This window comes from Elephas maximus, chromosome 7 (genome assembly GCF_024166365.1).
Source record: "Elephas maximus indicus isolate mEleMax1 chromosome 7, mEleMax1 primary haplotype, whole genome shotgun sequence".
Lineage (NCBI taxonomy): Eukaryota > Metazoa > Chordata > Mammalia > Proboscidea > Elephantidae > Elephas > Elephas maximus.
In genome coordinates, this window is record NC_064825.1 from 131,590,201 (window position 1) to 131,615,489 (window position 25,289).

Here is a 25,289-nt window from a genome sequence, read left to right on the forward strand (position 1 = left end):
ACAAACCTCCGAAGAGACTTGCTCAACTACTCTGTCAGCCCTGTCACCCCCAGGCTGTGCCTATTTCTAGCTGCTCTCATCTGGGGTTTACTTCCATCCCCAGGTCTCCTGAGACCATCAGCCCAGAGTGCAGAGAGTTGGGCCCCCAGGGGACAGTTTACACAGCCCGCCCCCTAGGATCCCGGCTACAGGGCAAGGGCACACCTGCTTCCCAGTTCTCAAATGGCTAGAGGGGAGGTCCAAAAATCCCACTGCTGTTGAGTCGATTCTGACTTCAGGCGACCTGTGTACAGAGTAGAACTGCTTCATAGAGTTTTCTTGGCTGTAATCTTTATGGAAGGAGCCCTGGTGGCACAGTGGTTAAGTGCATGGCTGCTAACCGAAAGGTCAATGGTTCAAACCCACCTAGTGGCTTCAGGGGAGAAAGACCTGGAGGTCTGCTCCTGTAAAGATGACAGCCTACAAAACCCTATGGGCCAGTTCTACTCTGTCACATGGGGTCGCTATGAGTCCAAATCAACTCCACAACAACAATCTTTATGAAAGCAGATTGCCAGGTCTTTCTTCTGTGGTGCCCACGGGTGGGTTCAAACTGCCAACCTTTAGGTTAGCAGCCAATTGCAAATGGTTTGCACTACCCAGGGGCCTCAAAGGGGAGAATACAACACTGGAAAGAAGATCAGAAAAAAAGGGGGAGAAAAATCAAAAAGAGAAATGAGAACAGAGAATACAGGTGGAAGAAGCCCGAGCTTAACCTCTCTCTTTCCGTCCCTTGTCGTTCCTGGGAATCCTCACTGAGCAATGAATGCATGCCTTGGGGCTAGAAGTTGGAAGCAGATGGACAGGGGAGCATGCTCTCCACCGTGGAAACAGGTTTGGCTGGGCTCCAGAATAATGGTCCTGGGGCCTGTTCCTCATGGAAGGTCATCTCTTGCTGTGCAGCCCTGAGACCAGCTCAGCAGTAAACCAGAGGCGGCTACTCGCGGCAGCCACCCCCGGCTGCCAGGGAGACATCAGAAAGGTACTCGGCACACGAAGACAAAAAGCCCTGTCTGTCCAAGTAGTCCTGGCGTGGTTGTGTTTACTTTCGTGGAAAGTAACAAAATCGTGTCTCCAAAGCTGGTGTGGAGGCACAGCCCTGCTTGAGCCTCTGAATGGACTCGAGGTGGCCTGGCTGAGCCTGGTGGAGGCGCCCACCGAGAGCCCTGCCCATCGGTGAGCTTGTACAGACCCCCTCAGTGCACCCAGGGGCCCACCACTTCCCAGGCTAAGCTGGAGACCTGGTGACACGTTGCTGCGCTGGTGCCACTTCAGAAATTACAAGGTCTATTAAAGAAGACAGAAGCCCGGTGGTGCAGTGGTTAAAGCGCTCGACTGCAAAAAAAAAAAAAAAAAAAGGTCAGCGTTTAGAACCCATCAGCCACTCTGCAGGAGAAAGACGTGGCACTCTGCCACCGTAAAGATGACAGCCTTGAAAACCTTATGGAGCAGTTCTCTGACCCACAGGGTCACTATGGGATGGCCATGGGTATTAAAGGAGACTCTCACAGAGGTTTGCAGTAGGGCCTTTAAGCAGCTTAAGCTAATCTCCACTTGGTCCAGAATAAGACGAGTTGAGAACAACGACCTGTTTATTACAATTTTTAACAACCATGTGTGCTTGCCAACACCTACTCACAGCTCTGAAGCCTCACACTTTTCTTCACACCTTGCTTAAAGCTCATGGAGTCCCTAGGTGGCGCAGACGGTTAAGTGCTCCAGTACTAACTGAAAGGCTGGCGGTTCGAACCAACCCAGAGGCACCTCGGAAGAAAGGCCTGGCGATCTTCTGGAAAAATCAGCCGTGGAAAGCCCTCTGGAGCACAGTCTACTCTGTAATACGTGGGGAATGAATCGGAAGCGAGTCCACAGCAATGGGAACCGGAGCTTAAAGCTCATCTTCCAGGAGCCTGCTCGGCCCGAGCCCACGTTCCCAAAGCCCAAGAATCTACAACTTGCATTTGGTAACTCCACCTGTGTCTGCGTCTGCTGGCAAATCGCCCTTATTATAAGTTCTTTAATCTCCCAGAGTAAACTCTGAGCCTCTCAAGAACAGAAATCCTTGCTTAAGTCCCTCAAGCAAATCGTGGGCACCCCAAGACGGTTCTTTAACAGCGAATGTCAAATTAACCATCTGGGGAAAAAAAAAGAGACATCTCATTCAACGTTGGTAAGATCACCTTAATTTTAATAACTTTACCCAGTGCCCCCCATGAGGATAAAAATAATCAAAATCATCGCCTCTGACACCAACTGTAAGGATATATATCAAAACCTCACTTTTCGGATCTCTGCCACTTCCTTCCTGCCCCCAGCTGCACACGTGGCACCTCCTCCCCCAGCCACCCAGAGTGAGGGCAGAGGTCACGAGGAAAAGGGCACTGTCCTCCAGACTGCCAGGTCGGACCAAGACAGATGCCAGCTGCAAACTTGGGGGTCCCCACAATACCCTCACTTCTGACCTGCTGGCTGTAACTCAGGGGTTCCCTCCACCCCTCAGGATATCAGCTGCAAGCTCAGGGGTCCCCATGACACCATCAATTTTGACCTGCTGGCTGCAGATTTGAGGTTTCCTCTACCTCTCAGGGCATCAGCTGTAAGCTCAGGGGTCCCCATGACACCCTTACTTCGGACCTGCTGACTGCAAATTCAGGGGTTCCCTCTACACTCTCAGGATATTGGCCGTAAGTTCAGGGGTCCCTACGACACCCTCACTTCGGACCTGCTGGCTGCAGATTTGTGGTTCCCTCTACCCCTCAGGACATCAGCTGTAAGCTCAGGGGTCCCCACAACACCCTCACTTCGGACCCACTGGCTGCAGATTCCAGGTTTTCCCACTAACCCTCAAGGATACCAGCTGTAGGCTAGGAGGTCCCCAGGGCCCCCTTCCTTCTGACATGCTGGCTCCCACGACTCCTGTGGGTTCAATACTTTGGGGGAACAACTCACAGAAAGCATGGTATTTAGGATTAGAGCTTTATCACAGCACAGAGGATACAAATGCAAAGACGCAAGGGGAGGGTTCCCAACGCAGAGCTTCCGAGTCCCTGAAGCTGCTTCCCCACCCCCACCCCACACATTTGATGCCTCACCAACCAGCAAGCCCCTGGAGCCTCCAGGTCGAGAACCTGTACTGGGGCCTCGGTAGCCATCCTGATTGATTGGATCAGCCCGCCCCCCACCCTGAGGTCACTGATATCATGGGGTGTGGACTTTCTGGCCTGGCCAGCCCCTACCTAAACCCTCAGATGTGGCCAGGAGGCCTCTTCAAAGACCCTTGATCACAAACGAAATTTCGAAGTTTTTAGGTTCTCTCAGGAACCAAGGACAAAGACCAAATTCTTTGGGTAAAGTTAATGTGAACCCCACAAACAATCCTGGGCCAACAAACTGTTCTGTGCTCTGCTTTTCAAACGAGTCCCTTTTGGCCTCTTTCCCCACAATCAATTCCTTTTAAACAAAAACCCTTCACCTCAAGGGTCAGTGGCCTGGAGGTCCTAAAACTGGCCGCTGTGACCAAGAAGGCTGTCCACAGAGAAGTCCTGTTCCTCAAGGGGAAGCCCTGGTCAGCTCACAAGGACGCTAGCCACAAACCTGCAAGTCGACTGTGGACTTCAAGACAGTTGTCTTTACAACAACAGAATAGAAATACGTCAGTAAAGTCTGTGTCGTCAGAAGTCTTGCAATGCTGCCTTGCAGTCAACAAATGCTGGAAACAGGCAGACAGGTAGACAGGTAGATTAAAAAAAAAAAAAAACGCTGTTGTCTGAGTTGATTCCAGCTCACTGCAGCCCTATGTGTTACAGAGTAGAACTACCCCATAGGGTTTTCTTGGCTGAAATCTATGGAAGCAGAACACCAGGTCTTTCTCCCACAGAGCCAGTAGGTAGGTTCAAGCCACCAACCTTTAGGTTAGTAATTGTTGTTGTTAGCTGCTACTGAGTTGGTTCCAACTCGTGGCAATTCTATGTGTTACACAGTAGAACCACCCTGTAGGGTTTTCTGTAATCTTTAGAGAAGCAGATTGCCAGACCATTCTTCCGTGGTGCCGAGCACGAACTGTTTTCACTACCCAGGGGATAGACAGGTATGGGACAGGTCATTTTTGTGCTTTTAATGATGAAGACATAGAATATTTCTTTTACCAAACTCCTTGGCATATGCTGAACAAAGAGATCTGTCTTTTCCTGCATGGGCTCATTTAACTCCCAGGAGAACCCTATGGAACGGCGACTGTTGCTGTCCCCATTCGCTAATGAGAAAACTGAGTCTGATTCCCAGGCTGCAATCAGCAGAGCTGGGGATCAGACCCAGATCCGTCTCCAAAACTCATGCCCCTCTCTACCCAGGCTAAGTGCTCGGTACTCCATAAGAAGTTCCACTTAAAATTCCTGCAGTTACAACGTGGATATAAAATCAGGTCACTCTGTTGTTACCAAAACGATATGACTGCAACCAGCAATAAAACTACACAAACTACAAACCCGGCTGGTGCCAAATTTAAAATCGTTCATATGCCCTGCTCAGGTCTTCCCGCTAGAACTGCACAATTCACACAAGAACAGTGTCTGCCTTCTATTAAAATCCAGCTGACAGCTGCCCGCCTTACCTCGAGGTAAACAACTGTTTGAAGTCCTTTGAGGAAAGGTTAGTGACAGGCTACCTGAGCATGGATACTGGGCAGGTCTCAGGCCACACAGCCTGCGTTCCTCATCAGGGCGGTCTCTGCTCACCTATACAGGGAAGAAGTCACAGGGCTGGGCCGACATGTGCTGCCCCCACCTCTGGAAACACAGCGGGCAGAGTCCTTATCTTATAATCTACAACAGTCTTCCTTCCGGGATAACCAACGCCCGTGCCTGCCCGCCTGCCCGCCGCCGGCCTGTGAGTTATTGGCTAGGCCAAGCAAGTTTCACCTTCAGGACTGGCTCCAACGTGCGGAAGCCACAGTCATGTCACCCATGACTTCCAAGGTGACACTCCAGGTGACAGCTTCACACCTACCCAGAGTACTTCAAGGAAAGCGACAGGAAGGTTCTGGAAGGCCGTCACCAGCCCAGGGGTTTCCTCCAAACCAGCGTATGCAACGAGGGGCCTTCTTTTATTTTTTTTAATTGTGGTAAAGATATATATATATATATATCTTTTAAAGATATATACACAGTAAAAGGCGTAAGGCAAAAACCTATCAGAGAAGGAAAACTCATATTTTCCACTAACACACAGCGATAGAAAAGTGGTAAGACTGTACCCTGTCAAAGGCGAGACCCAGAAAAACCAAGCAGTCCTGTCAAGTTCCGGCTCTCACAGGTTTCCCCGTATAAAAAAACATTTGCCAATTCAACCACGTTTACCTGTAAAATTCCGGGACATTGATTATGTTCATCACATTGTGCAGCCATCACCACTATCCATTTCCAAGGTATTCCACCACCATTAACAGACACTCAGTGCCCCTAAGCAGTGACTCCTCTTCCCCCTCCCTGCCACCCCTGGAAACCACTAACGAACTTTGGCCTCTGTCATTGAATTGTGTCCCCCCAAAATATCTGTTAACTCCGCTGGGTCTTGATGCCCAGTGTTGCATGACTGCCTACCATTTTGTCATCCGATGTGATTTCGCTATGTATTGATGAGATGGATAAGCGGCAGTTATATTGATGAGTTCTATGAGATCAGATAGTGTCTGAAGCCAATCTCTCTTGAAATATAAAAGAGAGACGCGAGCAGAGAGACATGGGGACCTCATACCACCAAGAAAGCAGCAATGGGAGCAGAGTGCATCCTTTAGACCTGGGGTTCCTGTGTGGAGAAGTGCCTAGCCCAGGGGAAGATTGATGACAAGGACCTTCCTCCAGAGCTAATAGAAAAAGCCTTCCCCTGGAGCTGATGCCCTGAATTTGGACTGCTAGCCTACTAGACTGTGAGAGAATAAACTTCTGTTTGTTGAAGCCATCCACTGTGGTATTTCTGTTATAGCAGCACGAGGTGACTAAGACAGCCACTATGAATTCATCTATTCTAGCTACTTCTAGAAATGGGATCATACAACATTTAACCTTTTGATATGAACACGCATTTCACTAAAGAAGATATTCAGGTGGCTAACAGATACATGAGAAAATGCTCTCGATCATTAGCCATTAGAGAAATGCAAATTAAAACTACAGTGAGATTCCATCTCACTCCAGCAAGGCTGGCATTAATCCAAAAACACAAAATAATAAATGTTGGAGAGGCTGCGGAGAGACGGGAACTCTTATACACTGCTGGCGGGAATGTAAAATGGTACAACCACTTTGGAAATCTATCTGGCATTTCCTTAAAAAGTTAGAAATAGAATTCCCATACGACCCAGAAATCCCACTCCTCGGAATATACCCTAGAGAAATAAGAGCCTTCACACGAACAGATATATGCACACCCATGTTTATTGCAGCTCTGTTTACAATAGCAAAAAGCTGGAAGCAACCAAGGTGTCCATCAACGGATGAATGCTTAAATAAATTGTGATATATTCACACAATGGAATACTACACATCAATAAAGAACAATGATGAATCTGTGAAACATTTCATAACGTGGAGGAATCTGGAAGGCATTATGCTGAGGGAAATTAGTCAGAGGCAAAAGGACAAATATTGTATAAGACCACTATTATAAGATCTTGAGAAATAGTATAAACTGAGAAGAACACATTCTTCTGTGGTTAGGAGAGGGGAGAGGGAGGGAGGGTGGGAGAGGAGTATTTACTGATTAGATAGTAGATAAGTACTTTAGGTGAAGGGAAGGACAACACTCAATACAGGGAAGGTCAGCTCAAATGGACTGGACCAAAAGCAAAAAAGTTTCCTGAATAAACTGAATGCTTCGAAGGTCAGCGGAACAAGGGCAGGGGTTTGGGGACTATGGTTTCAGGGGACATCTAAGTCAATTGGCAAAATAAATTCTGTTAAGAAAACATTCTGCATCCCACTTTGAGGTACGGCATCTGGGGTCTTAAGTGCTAACAAGAGGCCATCAAATATGCATCAATGAGTCTCAACCCACCTGGATCAAAGGAGAATGAAGAACACCAAGGTCACAAGGTAATTATGAGCCCAAGAGACAGAAAGGGCCACATGAACTAGAGACTTACATCATCCTGAGACCAGAAGAACTAGATGGTGCCCGGCCACAACCGATGACTGCCCTGACAGGGAGCACAACAGAGAACCCCTGAGGGAGCAGGAGAACAGTGGGATGCAGACCCCAAATTCTCATAAAAAGACCAGACTTAATGGTCTGAGTAAGACTAGAAGAATCCCAGCGGTCATGGTCCCCAAACCTTCTGTTGGTCCAGGACAGGAACCATTCCCAAAGACAACTCATCAGACATGGAAGGGACTGGACAATGGGTTGGAGAGAGATGCTGATGAAGAGTGAGCTACTTGCATCAGGTAGAAACTTCAGACTATGCTGGCATCTCCTGTCTGGAGGGGAGATAGGAGGGTAGAGAGGGTTAGAAACTGGCAGAACGGTCACAAAAGGAGAGACTGGAAGGAGGGAGCAGGCTGACTCATTAGGGGGAGAGTAAATGGGAGTATGTAATAAGGTGTATATAAGCTTATATGTGACAGACTGACTTGATTTGTAAACTTTCACTTAAAGCACATAAAAATTATTTAAAAAAAAAATTTAACCTTTTGTGACTGACTTATTTCACTCAGCGTAATGTTTTCAAGGTCCATCCACGTTGTAGGTGAGGTTTCTTCTTGTTCTTCAGAATAAGTAGCAAGTATTCCCACTGTGATATCCACGGTTGAGGTGAAAAGTTACAAGCAGGGAAAAGTTAGCAATAACGGGAAGAAAAAAAAAATGGCTCCTCTCCAGCCAATGTGTGTGGAGACCCATTCTCTTCATATGCCATGAACTACTTCATCATGTGCTCTTACGCTCTTTAAGTAAATACGTACACGAACAAATACGTTATTTCCCTAACATGGTTGGAAAGGAGCCCTGGTGGCACAGTGGTTAAGCGCTCAGTGCTAACCAAAATGTCAGTGGTTCAAACCCACCAATCGCTCCATGGGAGAAAGATGTGGCAGTCTGCTTCCATAAAGATCATAGCTTTGAAAACCCTCTGGAGCAGTTCTACTCTGTCCTATAGGGTCGCTATAAGTCAGATTGACTCAACACCAAGGGGTCTGGTGTTTGTTTTTTTTCTAACCTCATTGGGAACACCTTAAAAGCAAGCATGTGAGCCTCAAAATCCACTTAATGTTTTTCGGGGGGGTGTCACACAAAAGAACGGTGCAGGAGCTTTCATTTATTAAAGATTTTATCTTGAAGTTCCAACTGAGCACTCAGTATCTGCAGTATTTGAATTGAACCACAGTTTAATTTCTTGCAGTGAAACATATCACAATAAACCATTCACACATATGGGGTAAGTACGATGGACCAGATCAGGTTATCCGGGAAATCCTGAATCATTATACTTTTCTCTACAACTCTCAAAAACAACACAACTTCCACCTCCCAAGGTCCTGTAAAAATAAAGCAAACTCACTGGGATTTCTCATAACCTGCTGGGACAGCTTTCCAACTGTTCTCCTATGTAGTTACCCAATTTCTGCAGCTTATCTAACTGCTATTCTGAAAAAAGGACCAAGAATCCTACCATTTTGGAGCATCAAAGAGCTTGGGGATGAGACACTGCTTGATAAATGCCATTTAGCGCTCCATATCAAGGACCACACAGAAGATGGCTCACTAGGTAGAAGCTACCTCGGATCCCTCTTGCAACAAAGACTCGGAAAAACAAGTGAATCGATCACATACATGACAATCTACGAACCCTGACCATCAAACACAGATCTGAAGAGTTGACCTGAGTGACAGACTGAGAACGAACAACCACGGGGAAGCGGCGACTGTTTTCGGAGCCTGGAGCCAGCGTCCCAGTCAGGAAACCTTGGCGCCGGGCTTTGGACTGGGCGCAGGAGAGCTGAGCATGGCATCCTGAGAGGGCGCAAACATGGGGTGCAGCCCTAGCCCCCTGAACTGACGTCGGGGGAAGCCCATCCAGTGCACGCAGGCAGCACAGCGACGCGGCTGACAGGAGGAGAAGTCCCCGGGAGGCAGCGACTGGTTTTGGAGCCGGGAGTACAGCGTTCCAGCCGGGGAACCTTGGCGCCGTGCTTTGGCTGGGCGCAGGGGAGCTGAGCACGGCATCCTGAGAGGGCACAAACATGGGGCGCAGCCTTAGCTCCCAGAATTGACCTCGGGGGAAGCCCAGCCAGTGCATGCAGGCAGCGCAGCGACGTGGCTGACAGGAGAAGTCACCGGGAGGCAGCGACTGGTTATGGAGCCGGGAGTGCTGTGTCCCAGCCGGGGAACCTTGGCGCTGGGCTTTGGACTGGGAGCGGAGGAACTAACCACGGCTTCTGAGACAGCGCAAGCACGGGATGCGGGCCTGACCCTCGGGGGCAATCTCTACGCCACCAGCGCGCACAGTCGACGTGCCCCTTGGGAATCTCAGAAAAACAGTCATCCCAAGTGAGATAAGTAACTTTGTCTATATTCTGGGGTGCTACTCTATCCTATTTATCTGAACCCTCCCCTCCCCTTCCTAGGTGGCTTCATTAACATTGGAATTTCCTGAGCCAGAAAGTGAACTGCGCTGTAGTTTTTCTTTCTTTTTAGTCTTTTCCTAACCCATTCTCCTGGCCTGAGAGAAGGAGCTACAAAAAACCCAGGGACCAAAAATCCTTGCCTAATTGGACTAAAAACACAGAACCAGCTCCAGCCAAGCATATGTGATCCACAGTCTTGGGCTTTCATCCCTACAGGGAACAAGGTGGCTATTATAATGCAAAGACATTTGTGATAGGGATCTGACTGTAACTGTTTTAGCAGATTACTGGAAAGACAAGTTTCCCAGGTCTGATATCTCTGCGTATTCAACAGAGCCCTCACTGACCCACAACAGGGAACTGAGGGCTGAAGCTCCCCCCAGACCACCTAGCCTCCTGCCTTAGGGGTCTAAGGAGGGTGACACCTACCAATCTGTAGAGGTACTTGCATTGGGGGCCTAAGGTACAGCTGCAGAGCCCACCCACCAAGGTGCTTTAGGAATAGAGACACACCTACCTCACTGGCACTAGGGAGAAGCCTGTCAGCATCCTGCCCCCCCACCCCGGAGTGTGACCCCCTGCTGGTACTAGAATCGGGTGCACACAACTATCACCACTACTTCTCTAGGTGGATAGGTGTTAGGGTGCATCACACACTTGATGACCCAAAATCAGATTCTACTCAAGAATAGTGAATGGACTCAGGCTTATATATCTGGTAACAGCCCAAACCAGCTGGTAATAGGACATAAGTGAGTCAAGGGCTACAACAATCAAGACAGCGCAATCTAGTAGCCCATCTACATATATTGAAAGAAAACAAAACAAGATAAGACTCAGTGAGCAAATATAGAATAAATCACTACAATATCTTAGAGATGGCTCAGAGACAGCAGTCGATATCAAACCACATAAAGAAGCAAACCATGACTGCTTCTACAACCCCCCAGACTAAAGAATCAAAATCTTTCCTAAATGAAGATACAATCCTGGAATTGCCAGATACAGAATATAAAAAACTAATTTACAGAATGCTTCAAGACATCAGGGATGACCTCAGAAATGAAGTAAGGCAATCTACAGAAAAAGCCAAGGAACACACTGATAAAACAGTTGAAGAACTCAAAAAGATTATTCAAGAACATGGTGGAAAAATAAATAAGCTGAAAGAATCCATAGAGAGACAGCATTCAGAAATCCAGAAGGTTAACAATAAAATTACAGAATTAGACAACGCAATAGGAAGTCAGAGGAGCAGACTTGCGCAATTAGAATGCAGAGTGGGAGATCTGGAGGACCAGGGAATTGACACCAATATAGCTGAAAAAAAATCAGATAAAAGAATTAAAAAAAAATGAAGAAACCCTAAGAATCACGTGGGACTCTATCAAGAAAAATAACTTGTGTGTGATTGGAGTCCCAGAACAGGGAGGGACATCAGAAAACACAGAGAGAATAGTTGAAGAGCTGTTGGCAGAAAACTTCCCTGACATCATGAAAGACGAAAGGATATCTATCCAAGATGCTCATCGAACCCCATTTAAGATTGATCCAAAAAGAAAATCACCAAGACATAGTCTCCTCAAACTTGCCAAAACCAAAGATAAAGAGAAAATTTTAAAAGCAGCCAGGAATAAAAGAAAGGTCTCCTACAAAGGAGAATCAATAAGAATAAGTTCAGACTACTCAGCGGAAACCATGCAGGCAAGAAAGCAATGGGATGACATATACAAGGCACTGAAGGAGAAAAACTGCCAGCCAAGGATCATATAACCAGCAAAACTCTCTCTGAAATATGAAGGCAAAATTAAGACATTTACAGATAAACACAAGTTTAGAGAATTTGCAAAAACCAAACCAAAGCTACAAGAAATACTAAAGGAAATTGTTTGGTCAGAAAACCAATAATATCAGACACCAGCACAACACAAGGTCACAGAACAGAGCATCCTGATATCAACTCAAATAGGGAAATCACAAAAACAAATTAAGATTAATTAAAAAAAAAAATGCTCAAAACAGGGAATCATTGAAGTCAATATGTAAAAGATCACAATAATCAAAAAGAGGGACTAAATACAGGTGGCACAGAACTGCCATATGGAGAGGGATACAAGGAGATATAGGACAATACAATTAGGGTTTTACTTAGAAAAATAGGGGTAAATATTAAGGTAACCACAAAGAGGTATAACAACTCCATAACTCAAAATAAAAACCAAGAAAAACATTACGACTCAGCAAGCATAAAGTCAAATACTATGAAAATGAGGAACACACAATTTACAAAGAAAAACGTCTCAGTACAAAAAAGTAAGTGGAAAAATGAAATTGTCAACAACACACATAAAAAGGCATCAAGATGACAGCACTAAACACTTATTTATCTATAATTACGCTGAATGTAAATGGACTCAATGCACCAATAAAGAGACAGAGAGTCTCGGACTGGATAAAGAAACACGATCCGTCTATATGCTGCCTACAAGAGACACACCTTAGAGACACAAACAAACTAAAACTCAAAGAATGGAAAAAAATATATCAAGCAAACAATAAGCAAAAAAGAAGAGGAGTAGCAATATTAATTTCTGACAAAATAGACTTTAAAGTTAAATCCACCACAAAGGATAAAGAAGGACACTACATAATGATAAAAGGGACAATTGCCCAGGAAGATATAACCACATTAAATATTTATGCACCCAATGACAGGGCTGCAAGATACACAAAACAAACTTTAATAGAACTGAAAAGTGAGATAGACACCTCCACAATTATAGTAGGAGACTTCAACACACCACTTTTGGAGAAGAACAGGACATCCAGTAAGAAGCTCAACAGAGACGCGGAAGACCTAACTGTTACAATCAACCAACTTGACCTCATAGACTTATACAGAACACCCCACCCAACTGCTGCAAAGTATACTTTTTTTTCTAGCGCACATGGAACATTCTCTAGAATAGACCACATATTAGGTCATAAAACAAACCTTTGCAGAATCCAAAACATCGAAATATTACAAAGCATCTTCTCAGACCACAAGGCAATAAAACTAGAAATCAATAACAGAAAAACTAGGGAAAAGAAATCAAATACTTGGAAACTGAACAATACCCTCCTGAAAAAAGACTGGGTTATAGAAGACATCAAGGAGGGAATAAGGAAATTCATGGAATGCAACAAGAATGAAAATACTTCCTATCAAAACCTCTGGGACACAGCAAAAGCAGTGCTCAGAGGCCAATTTATATCGACAAATGCACACATACAAAAAGAAGAAAGAGCCAAAATCAGAGAACTGTCCCTATAACTTGAACAAATAGAAAGTGAGCAACAAAAGAATCCATCAGGCACCAGAAGAAAACAAATAATAAAAATTAGAGCTGAACTAAATGAATTAGAGAACAGAAAAACAATTGAAAGAATTAACAAAGCCAAAAGCTGGCTCTTTCAAAAAATTAACAAAATTGATAAACCATTGGCCAGACTGACTAAAGAAATACAGGAAAGGAAACAAATAACCTGAATAAGAAACGAGATGGGTCACATCACAACAGACCCAACTGAAATTAAAAGAATCATACCTGATTATTACGAAAAATTGTACTCTAACAAATTTGCAAACCTAGAAGAAATGGATGAATTCCTAGAAAAGCACTACCTACCTAAACTAACACAATCAGAAGTAGAACAACTAAATAGACCCATAACAAAAAAAGAGATTGAAATGGTAATCAAAACACTCCCAACAAAAAAAAGCCCTGGCCCGGACGGCTTCACTGCAGAGTTCTACCAAACTTTCAGAGAAGAGTTAACACCACTACTACTAAAGGTATTTCAAAGCATAGAAAAAGACGGAATACTGCCTAACTCATTCTATGAAGCCACCCTATCCCTCATTCCAAAACCAAGTAAAGACATCACAAAAAAAGAAAATTACAGACCTATAGCCCTCAAGAATATAGATGCAAAAATCCTCAACAAAATTCTAGCCAACAGAATTCAACAACACATCAAAAAAAATCATCCACCACGACCAAGTGGGATTTATACCAGGTATGCAAGGCTGGTTTAATACTAGAAAAACCATCAATGTAATCCACCATATAAATAAAACAAAAGACAAAAACCACATGATCTTATCAATTGATGCAGAAAAGGCATTTGACAAAGTCCAACACCCATTCATGATAAAAACTCTTACCAAAATAGAAATTGAAGGAAAATTCCTCAACATAATAAAGGGCATCTATACAAAGCCAACAGCCAACATCACTCTAAATGGAGAGAGCCTGAAAGCATTTCCCTTGAGAACAGGAACCAGACAAGGATGCCCTTTATCACCGCTCTTATTCAACATTGTGCTAGAGGTCCTAGCCAGAGCAATTAGGCTAGACAAAGAAATAAAGGGCATCCGGATTGGCAAGGAGGAAGTAAAATTATCTCTATTTGCAGATGACATGATCTTATACACAGAAAATCTAAGGAATCCTTCAGAAAACTACTGAAACTAATAGAAGCGTTTGGCAGACTCTCAGGTTATAAGATAAACATACAAAAATCACTTGGATTCCTCTACATCAACAAAAAGAACATCGAAGAGGAAATAACCAAATCAATACCATTCACAGTAGCCCCCAAGAAGATAAAATACTTAGGAATAAATCTTACCAAAGATGTAAAAGACCTATATAAAGAAAACTACAAAGTACTACTACAAGAAACTAAAAGGGACCTACTTAAGTGGAAAAACATACCTCTCTCATGGATAGGAAGATTTAACATAGTAAAAATGTCTATTCTACCAAAAGCCATCTATACATACAATGCACTTCCGATCCAAATTCCAATGACATTTTTTAATGTGATGGAGAAACACATCACCAACTTCATATGGAAGGGAAAGAAGCCTCGGATAAGCAAAGCATTACTGAAAAAGAAGAAGAAAGTGGGAGGCCTCACTCTACCTGGTTTTAGAATCTATTCTACAGCCACAGTAGTCAAAACAGCTTGGTATTGGTACAACAACAGGCACACAGACCAATGGAACAGAATTGAGAACCCAGATATAAATCCATCCACATATGAGCAGCTGATATTTGACAAAGGCCCAGTGACAGTTAATTGGGGGAAAGATCGTCTTTTTAACAAATGGTGCTGGCACAACTGGATATCCATTTGCAAAAAAATGAAACAGGACCGATATCTCACGCCATGCACAAAAACTAACTCCAAGTGGATCAAAGACCTAAACATAAAGACTAAAACGATAAAGATCATGGAAGAAAAAACAGGGACAACTTTAGGAGCCCTAATACAAGGCATAAACAGAATACAAAACATTACCAAAAATGACGAAGAGAAACCAGATAACTGGGAGCTTCTAAAAATCAAACACCTATGCTCATCTAAAGACTTCGCCAAAAGAGTAAAAAGACCACCTACAGACTGGGAAAGAATTTTCAGCTATGACATCTCCGACCAGCACCTGATCTCTAAAATCTATATGATTCTGTTAAAACTCAACCACAAAAAGACAGACAACCCAATCAAGAAGTGGGCAAAGGATATGAACACGCACTTCACTAAAGAAGATATTCGGGCAGCTAACAGATACATGAGAAAATGTTCTCGATCATTAGCCATTAGAGAAATGCAAATTAAAACTACGATGAGATTCCATCTCACTCCAACAACAAAAAAAAAAGGCTGGCGTTAATCCAAAAAACACAAAATAATAAATGTTGGAGAGGCTGTGGAGAGACTGGAACTCTCATACACTGCTGGTGGGAATGTAAAATGGTACAACCACTTTGGAAATCTATCTGGCATTTTCTTAAAAAGTTAGAAATAGAACTACCATACAACCCAGAAATCCCACTCCTCGGAATATACCCTAGAGAAATAAGAGCCTTCACACGAACAGATATATGCACACCCATGTTTATTGCAGCTCTGTTTACAATAGCAAAAAGCTGGAAGCCACCAAGGTGTCCATCAACGGATGAATGGATAAATAAATTATGGTATATTCACACAATGGAGTACTACGCATCAGTAAAGAACAGTGACGAATCTGTGAAACATTTCGTAACATGGAGGAATCTGGAAGGCATTATGCTGAGGGAAATTAGTCAGAGGCGAAAGGACAAATATTGTATAAGACCACAATTATAAGATCTTGAGAGATAATATAAACTGAGAAGAACACATACTTCTGTGGTTACGAGGAGGGGAGGGAGGGAGGGTGGGAGAGGGTTATTTAGTGATTAGTTAGCAGATAATAACTACTTTAGGTGAAGGGAAGGACAACACTCAATAAAGGGAAGGTCAGCTCAACTGGACTGGACCAAAAGCAAAGAAGTTTCTGGGATAAACTGAATGCTTTGAAGGTCAGCGGAGCAAGGGCGGGGGTCTGGGGACTATGGCTTCAGGGGACATCTAAGTCAATTGGCAAAATAATTCTATTATGAAAGCATTCTGCATCCCACTTTGAAATGTGGCGTCTGGGGTCTTAAATGCTAACAAGCTGCCATCTAAGATGCATCAATTGGTCTCAACCCACCAGGATCAAAGGAGAATGAAGAACACCAAGGTCACACGATAACTATGAGCCCAAGAGACAGAAAGGGCCACATGAACTAGAGACTTACATCATTCTGAGACCAGAAGAACTAGATGGTGCCCGGCCACAACCAATGAGTGCCCTGACAGGCAGCACAACAGAGAACCCCTGAGGGAGCAGGAGAGCAGTGGGATGCAGACCCCAAATTCTCATAAAAAGACCAGACTTAATGGTCTGACTGAGACTAGAGGAATCCCAGCGGTCATGGTCCCCAAACCTTCTGTTGGCCCAGGACAGGAACCATTCCCGAAGACAACTCATCAGACATGGAAGGGACTGGACAATGGGTTGGAGAGAGACGCTGATGAGGAGTGAGTTACTTGTATCAGGTGGACACTTGAGACTGTGTTGGCATCTCCTGTCTGGAGGGGAGATGGGAGGGTAGAGAGGGTTAGAAACTGGCAAAATTGTCAAGAAAGGAGAGACTGGAAGGGCTGACTCATTAGGGGGAGAGTAAGTGGGAGTATGGAGTAAGGTGTATATAAGCTTATATGTGACAGACTGAGTTGATTTGTAAACGTTCACTTAAAGCTCAATAAAAATTATTAAAAAAGAAAGCAAGAAAGAAAGAACCACACAACCCAAATATCCACCAGCCGATGAATGGACAAATAAAGTATGGTATAGCCATACAATGGAATATTGCTCAGCAATAAAAAGGAGTCAAGTATTGATACATGCTACAACATGGACGAACCATGAAAACATTATACTAAGTGAAAGAAGCCAGTCACAAAAGACCACAGATTCTATGATCCCACTTATTTGAAATGTCCAGAATAGGCAAATCCATAGAGACAGAAAGTAGATTAGTGGTTGCCCAGGCCTGCGCGGTTGGAGAGGAAATGGGGAGTGACTGCTAACAGGTAAGGCGCTTCATCTTAGGGTGACGAAAATGTTTTAAAATTGATTGTAGTGATGGTTGCACAAGGTCATGAATATACTAAAGGCCATCGAATGGTACACTTTAAATGGGTGGATTGTATGATATGTGAAGACTGTGTTAAAATACAAACAAAAAAGAACCATTAAAACACTCAAATGCTTAAAAAATAAATAAATAAAGCAAACTCAAATTTCAGCCACGGAGAGCCCCACCTCAACAAGTAATGGTTAACCAGAGAAATACAGCCTTAGCAAGACAAAGAATGGGGGGAAAGGGCACCAAGGAGCAGACTTTTCTAAAGAAAACACCAAAAGTATAGAGAGGTCTCAGGAATCTGGACTATTTGTTCAGATGCTTTTCTCTGGGTGTGCCCAGAAGGGGCTGGTGGCTTCTTTCCAACCCTGTGGGCCCTGTCCCAGCCTTAGGAATATCAGCACAACCACAGGAGCACAGACTGCTGGGAAGAGGCCTGTATCTGCTCAAACACGATCCCAGAATGCTCTTCATACCCGTATGCTGTTCCCACCAAACCAAAAACACTAACCCCAGTGCCGTCCACTCTAATCCGACTCATGGCAACCCCATTTGTGTCGCAGTAGAAATGAGCGCCATCACGGCCTAGAAGACCACACGGACCAGTTCTACTCCGTCACACGAGGTTACTAGGAGTTGAAATTAACTCGAGGGTACCGAACAGCAACGATCTTTACAGAAGCAGATCGCTAGGCGTTTCTTCAGTGGAGCTTCTGGGTGGGTACAAACTGCCAACCTTTAGGTTAGCCCTCGAGAGCAAACGGTTCACACCACCAGGGCTGCCTAAGGACATTCCCAAAAACACGGGAGCGCTGTGCCTCTATTCACCGTGCATGTTCTTTTTTTTTCTTTTTAAATTGTGCTTTAAGTCAAAGTTTATAATTCAAGCCAGTTTCTCATGCAAAAACTTATACCCACGTTATGTGACGCTAATTACTCTCCTTACAATGTGACAGCACACTTCTCCTCTCTATCCTGTATCTCCCGTGTCCATTCAACCAGCTCCTGCCCCCCCCGCCTTCTCATCTCACCTCCAGACAGGAGCTGCCCACAGTCTCATGTGTCTATTTGAGCTAAGACGTACGCTCCTCACTAGTATCATTTTATGTCTTATAGTCCAGTCTAATCTTTGTATAAAGAGTTGGCTTCGAGAATGGAACCCTGAAACTATGGTCCCCAGACCCCCGCCACTGCTACTCTGTCCCTGGAAGTGTTTGGTTGTGCTGAGGAAACTTCTCAGCTTGTGGTTTAGTCCACAGATGCTGAGTTCTCCTTCACCTAAGATAATTCTTGTCTACTTTTATCTAGTTAGTGAATAACCCTCTCCTTCCCTCCCTCGTAACCATCAAAGAATGTTTTCTTCTGTTTAAACCTTTTCTTGAGTTCTTATAATAGTGGTCTCATACAATATTTGTCCTTTTGTGACTAATTTCACTCAGCATAATGCCTTCCAGATTCCTGAATGTTATGTTTCACAGATTCATCGTTGTTCTTTATTGTTGTGTAGTATCCCATTATGTGAATACACCATAATTTGTTTATCCATTCATCCACTGATGGGCACCTAGGTTGTTTCCACCTTTTTGCTATTGTGAACAGTGCCCCATACATGTTCTTGACCTTCACATCCAGAAGCATAACTGAAATTGTCAAACCACGCTTTCCAGTTTGGGGCCTGAGGAAGCATAGTCGTATCCTTAAAACCCACCTGCAGCCAAAAGACTGTTTGCTAGAACCTGAGTTTATTTCAAGGAGTCCTGGTGGTGCAGTGGTTAAGTGCTCGGCCTGGAAAAGGGATCAAGTACAAGCTCTGCAGAACAGACTTGTGAGGAGGAGCCCAACGGGGAGATGGGAGGGGCCCTTCCATGAACCCCAAGTGAACTAACTGAACTAACCCTGCCCCAAGGGATCCTCTATCATGCTAGGAGGTTGCAGCAATCCAAGGGAGAAACGGTGCCTAAAACATTCTGTCATTCATTCAACAAACACTTGCACGCCTGCTCTGCGTCACAGGGATGGAAAAACCAAACCAAACCCATTGCCGTCGAGTCAATTCCAAATCATAGCGACCCTAAAGGACAGAGTGGAACTGCCTCACAAGAGTTTCCAAAGAGCAGCTGGTGAATGCGAACAGCAGACTTTTTTATTAGCAGCCTCAGCTCTTAATCACTGCGCCACCAGGGATGGAAAGGAAGGCAAATTTAAAAAGTGATTCTGGGGGCAGAAGTAGGAGGACTTAGCCCAGATTGCATATGGCGACTGAGGGGATGGGGGGGAGCTCCAGACTGATGCTCGCCTTCCTGGGATGGGTGGTGAACCGCAGTGCCACAACCAAGCATGGGAGATGTGGAAGTTCCCTTTCCTTTTTACCTTAAGAACATGGTGTCCTTGGATCAGTGGATAATGCCAAGGTTGAAGGGCAGTACACAGCCTGCTTCCCAACCCTCATGGTGGCCATGACCCTACTGTACACACCAGAGAGGCACACCTTACAGTTTGCACAATTTCTTGCAGTTATTAACTTCCCCAAACATTCCTGGGCATAAGAACAAGCCACAGAAAAGCAGGGCAAAGGTGACTGTACATTCCTGGCAACTGAGGTTCTCCGTCACATTACCGAAATAGGTCAGGCAGACACCGCCCAGGGCCAGCCCTAGACCCAATGTCTACCTGATACTTGCACAGGGTAAAAGTTGAAGTTCATAAAAGGCAGCAAAATATTAAACACCAAAACACGGAAAATAGTCCTTCCTTTTTTTGCGCTCAGCCATAGACTTTTCAAAGACTCCTTCTGCAGCCTAGGCTATTTCTGGAGTCATCAGAGAAAGTGTCAACAGCGGCCAACACTATTATGTGTTCCCGTTTGCACCTTTTTAACTTTGTGCCAAGTGCGCTGCTTTCATTTATTTTTTTAAATCTTAGTTAAAACAGAAAAACTCAAGATGTGCATAAACCATGCTAAGTAGAAGCAGCCCTCTTCCAAGTAACAGCTAAAGAGCGTCTCGTTGCTGTTCTTAGGTGCCCTGGAGTCCGTATCCACTCGTACCAACACTGTGTAGAACAGAAGGAAACACTGCCCGGTCCTGCACCATCGTCACAATCGTTGTTATGCCTGAGCTCACTGTTGCAGCCACTGACCCTCTCCTTTACCAAGCGTGATGTCCTTCTCCAGGGACTGGTTCCTCCTAATAACATGCCTGAAGTACAAGATGCAGTCTCGCCCTCCTCGCTTCTAAGGAGCATTCTGGCTGTCCTTCTCCCAAGGCAGATTTCTAAGGCAGAATGTCTCAGACACACTTTAAAATTACCGTCTGGCACACTTTTATTCTTAAAGCACCAATTCACGCGGAATTCAGGCTCCAGCTTCCACCGGCGCTGGAAGTCTGGCCTGCCAAATAACAACCGTGCACAGTGACTAAACATTTTCTCCAACAAAAGAAAAAAGCGTAAACGATCAAAGTGCAGAGGCAGCCCGGGCTGCGCCCCGTTTCCGCCTCCAGCAGCCTTCAGGGCGAGGGCTGCACCGTCCTTGGAAGGGCACCGCTGCCAACCGCAGCTTCCGCAGTCCCTCCCCCGCGTCACGTGACGGCGGAGAAAAGTAGGGGAAAGGTTACGGGGAGCCCCGCCCCCGGCTGCGCGTCCTGGCGCTCAGATCCTGTTCCCCCCGCCGAGCCCGGAGAACCGCTTCTGCAGAAAGCTCGCCAGCACCCCAGCGACTGCGGGCGCGACGCAAAACAGCCCTCCGCAGGGGCAAGGCCAGTTCTGCGACGCCTAACTTTGGGGCAATTAAGATTTTTGTGCTCCTGTTGATAGATACTGTATAGAACCAGCTAGTAACTAACTTTGGCACCGCTCCCAACATGCGCCAAAAGAACGCCCCAGAGCGTTCTACTGCGAAGCTCCAACCATGCTCCCAAGTAAAAATTAACGGTGCTTTTATGAATGGAGAAGCGAGGCCAGAGTTGGGCAATCCCAGGCTCTGGCCCCAGGACTCTCCTCCGAGGCCCCGGGCACTTGACTGCTGGGTGACCACTGGTCAGTCGCCAGGGCCAAGCGCAGCAGACGCGGAAAGGGATGCTCATTTCATTTCCTTCCCTTCTCAGAGTAGGCGACTCGTTTTTTAGTGCACATTTCAAAAGTTATTCTGGCCTGTGCGGGATGTCAACTAGCCTGATGCCAACCTCTACCACTTTGATACAAAGTATGCGCCCTCCTGAAGTAGGCCCTGCTTTCTTTTTGATTCAAACAGCTGTTAAAATGGAGTCCCGCACATTTGTGGGTGTACCTAAAACTCTGAGTCGTGTACTTTAAGGGGGTGAATTGTATGGTTTGTGAATTATATCTGAGTATAAGCTGCTAAATAAACACAACCCCCCAAAATGGAGTTCAGTGTGCCAGGGTCAAATCCAGCAATCCTTCATTGCAGGAAACCAGTCACTTACATGAGAAAAAGAGCCTAGACTAGTACAGAGGCAAAAACCAACCAGAAGCACCAACATACCAGAGACTCAAAACCGATCCAAAGGCACACCACACATGGTTCCCAAGATCAGCTCCCAACTAGTCACCTGCTGCCCTGCCACCATATGAATGACCAGACAAATGATTGTCATATTCGTAACTACACAACTACTCTGCAAGAGTCACCTGAAATAATTTGGAACGGAGTGATGCTTGCTGGCAAAAATACAAGACCAGTGGGGTTCAGCCATTTTTTATTCTTTTGGTTTGTGGCTGAGAAGGAAATAAACATGCTTGAATATGTGGGATGACCAGAAATTGAGGCCTGTGGAAGAAAACCGTGTAACAAAAGACACTTTTCAAAAGGTTAAACGGATTTTGATTTTACTCGGGAACTTACAAAGTTAACCAGTTTCCTACCAAAACCTACTCTTGGGTATTTTACCGCATGGAGCACAGAGGAGAGGAAAGCCTACCCGAGCTGGGAAGATTAAGCTTGTCCTGTATTTAACCTAGTGATTACTTGGGATGCTTAACTCTTCAGGATCCCGTTGGGACAGTGGTTTAAGCACTTGGCTGCTAACTAAAGGTCATCGATTGGACTCACCAATAGCAAGGCAGGAAAAAGATGTGGCAGCTTGCTTCCCTAAAGATTGCAGCCTTGGAAACCCTATGGGGAAAAACAACAACAATAACAACAAAAACAAACCCAGTCCATTCTATAGGACAGAGCAGAACCGCCCCATAGGGTTTCCAAGGAGCTCCAGGTGGATTAGAACAGCTGACCTTTTGTTTAGCAGCCGTAGCTCTCAACCACCATGCCACCAGGGTTGCCAACCCTATGGGACAATCGGACTTAAGAGTAGGATCAGCCCCCATCTGTTTCCTTGGGTTCTGAGGACAGCCAACTATACATTTACATTATAAAGACCCTGATCCATGGCCTTTCCTAGCTGAGCCGGTTCCGATTAGAGAGGGACCGATGGTGGATGGTCGATCGGGGCAGCATCGTCCGGTTCCCACGCAGCAAGTTCCTGAGGCCCTGGTCACGTGACGCCCCCCTCCCGGCCGCCAGGCCCTGGGCAGGCCAGCGACATCCACCTGCCCTGACCCACCTACCTCGACCAGCGCCGCACCGGGAAGAGCGGAGGGGCGCCCGCCAGCAGGGACCCCAGCTGCCGCCCCCACCACCTTCTCGACGGGCGCTGGACCACGCCGGGAGTCCCCGCGCCAAGGGCGTGTCCCCACGGCTGCACTGCGGGGGCAGCGCGGGGAGAGAGCCGGCAGCGCCCAGCCAAGTTCCTGGCCGAGCATCCCGCCCGCTGCGCAGAGACCCGCCCGCCAGCTGACCGACCCCGGGCGGACCCCAGACCCAATCCTCTCCGGGACAAGGGCGGACCCCAGACCCAATCCTCTCCGGGACAAGGGCGGACCCCAGACCCAATGCTCTCCGGGACAAGGGCGGACCCCAGACCCAATCCTCTCCGGGACAAGGGCGGACCCCAGACCCAATCCTCTCCGGGACAAGGGCGGACCCCAGACCCAATCCTCTCCGGGACAAGGGCGGACCCCAGACCCAGTCCTCTCCGGGACAAGGGCGGACCCCAGACCCAATCCTCTTCGGGACAAGGGCGGACCCCAGACCCAGTCCTCTCCGGGACAAGGGCGGACCCCAGACCCAATCCTCTCCGGGACAAGGGCGGACCCCAGACCCAATCCTCTCCGGGACAAGGGCGGACCCCAGACCCAATGCTCTCCGGGACCAGTGCGGACCCCAGACCCAATCCTCTCCGGGACAAGGAGTGGGGTGGGTAGGGGCGCCGGCGGCTCCAGGGGCCCGGCTCCAAGGCGCCCCGCCAAGTCCCGGAGCCGAGAATCCTTCCCGCTGCCGCACGGGCCGGCCCGCAGGCTGAGACCCCGGGCGGACCCCGACCCACTCTGCGGCAGGGGATGGAAGGGAGCCCCGGCCGGGTCTAGGCCCTGCGCGCCCCGCCGTCCCCCCGGCCTCACCGAGTCACAGCCCAGGCGCAGCTGCGGCGGCGGCGGCGACGGGAGCAGCAGCAGCGGCAGCAGCGAAGTGAGAAGCCGGCGGGCGGGCGCTGGGAGGCCGAGCGCACCAACGCCGGCGCCACGATTGGCTCAGGGCGCGGCCACCGCGCGGGCGGCGGGCCGGGGCGGGGCGGGGCCCAGGGAGGGGCGGGGCCAGGCCTGGGCGCACTGGGCGGCTGGGGCGCTCGGCGGCCGGAGGCGGGGCCTCCGCCTGGGGCGGGGTTGGGGCGGGGCCGGAGCTGGGGCCCTGGAGGGGCGGGGCCTCCTGGAGGGCGGGGCCGGAGCGGGACCACCTGGAGGGGCGGGGCCTGGGAGGGCCAGGCAATGGTAGGCACGTCTCTGGGGTGGAAACAGGCCCTTAAAGGTGCTCACAACCTCCGCCTCTGCCACGAAGGAGCTCTGAGTGAGATCTTGCACCCTGTGAGCCTCAGTTTCTTCATCTGTAAAATGGGCCAACTAAAAGCGCTTAGCTCCGTGCGTGACTCCTGTCCCCATCTGTAGATGGTACTATGTAGTTTAATCTGCACATAACCCTGTGGGTTGATGCTGTTTATCCCCCACCCCTTTTTAGGGCACAGTTAAAGTGTTCTGGAATGCCCATTCTTTGCAAAGTTACTCATAATTTGTTATGATCCACACAGCCAAACGTCTTTGCATAATCAATAAAACACAGGAAACATGTTTCTGGAATTCTCTATTTTCAACCAAGATCCACCGGACATCAGCAGTAGTATCCCTCGTTTCTCGTCCCCTTCTGAATCCAGCTTTAATTTCTGGCCGTTCCCTGTAGATGTACTGCTGCAATGGTTTCTGAATTATCTTCAGCAAAATTTTCTTTGCATGGGATTTTAATGATATTGTTTGATAATTTGTGCCTTTTGTTGATTCACCTTTCTTTGGAATGGGCACGAATATAGGTCTCTTCCCGTAGGTTGGCCAGGTAGCTGTCTTCCAAATGTCTTGGCACAGATGAGTGAGTGCTTTCAGCATGGCACCTGTTTGTTGAAACGTCTCACTCAGTTGGTATTCTGTCAATTCCTGAAGCCTTTGTTTTTCATCAATGCCTTCAGTGCAGCTTGGACTTCTTCCTTCAGAACCTATCGGTTCTTGATCATATGCTACCTCCTGAAATGGATGAATGTCGACCAATTATTTTTAGTACGCTGCCTTTGTATTCCATCTTCTTTTGATGCCTCCTGCAATGTTCAATATTTTGCCCATAAACCGCAAAAAAAAAAAAAAAACAAAACACTTTGCCGTCAAGTTGATTCTGACTCAGACCTACCCCATAAGACAGTAAAACTGCCCCATAGGGTTTCACAGAATCCTTCAAGGCTTGTTTTTTTTTTTTTTTTTTTCAGCTTGAGAAACGCCAAGCATGTTATTCCCTTTTGATTTTCTAACTCCAGGTCTTTGCACATTTCACTGTAATACTTTACTTTGAAAAAGAAGACCCTTAACAAGGTGGGTTGACACAGTGGCTGCGACAACAGGCTCAAACACAGCAACGATTGTGAGGATGGCGCAGGACGAGTGGTGTTCTGTTTTGTTGTACATAGGGCTGCTACGAGTT

General features: G+C 46.7%; 1 protein-coding gene across 1 annotated transcript in view; it reads right to left on the reverse strand.

Annotated features, from left to right (window-relative positions):
* CPT1A (carnitine palmitoyltransferase 1A) overlaps positions 1 to 23,786 on the reverse strand; it is an 89,310-nt gene extending 65,524 nt beyond the window's left edge. Inside the window, exon 1 of the mRNA XM_049892723.1 lies at positions 23,678 to 23,786. The gene's annotated coding sequence lies outside the window, so the exon portion shown is untranslated. The remainder of the gene's footprint in view (positions 1 to 23,677) is intronic.
* Positions 23,787 to 25,289: the final 1,503 nt, after the last annotated feature.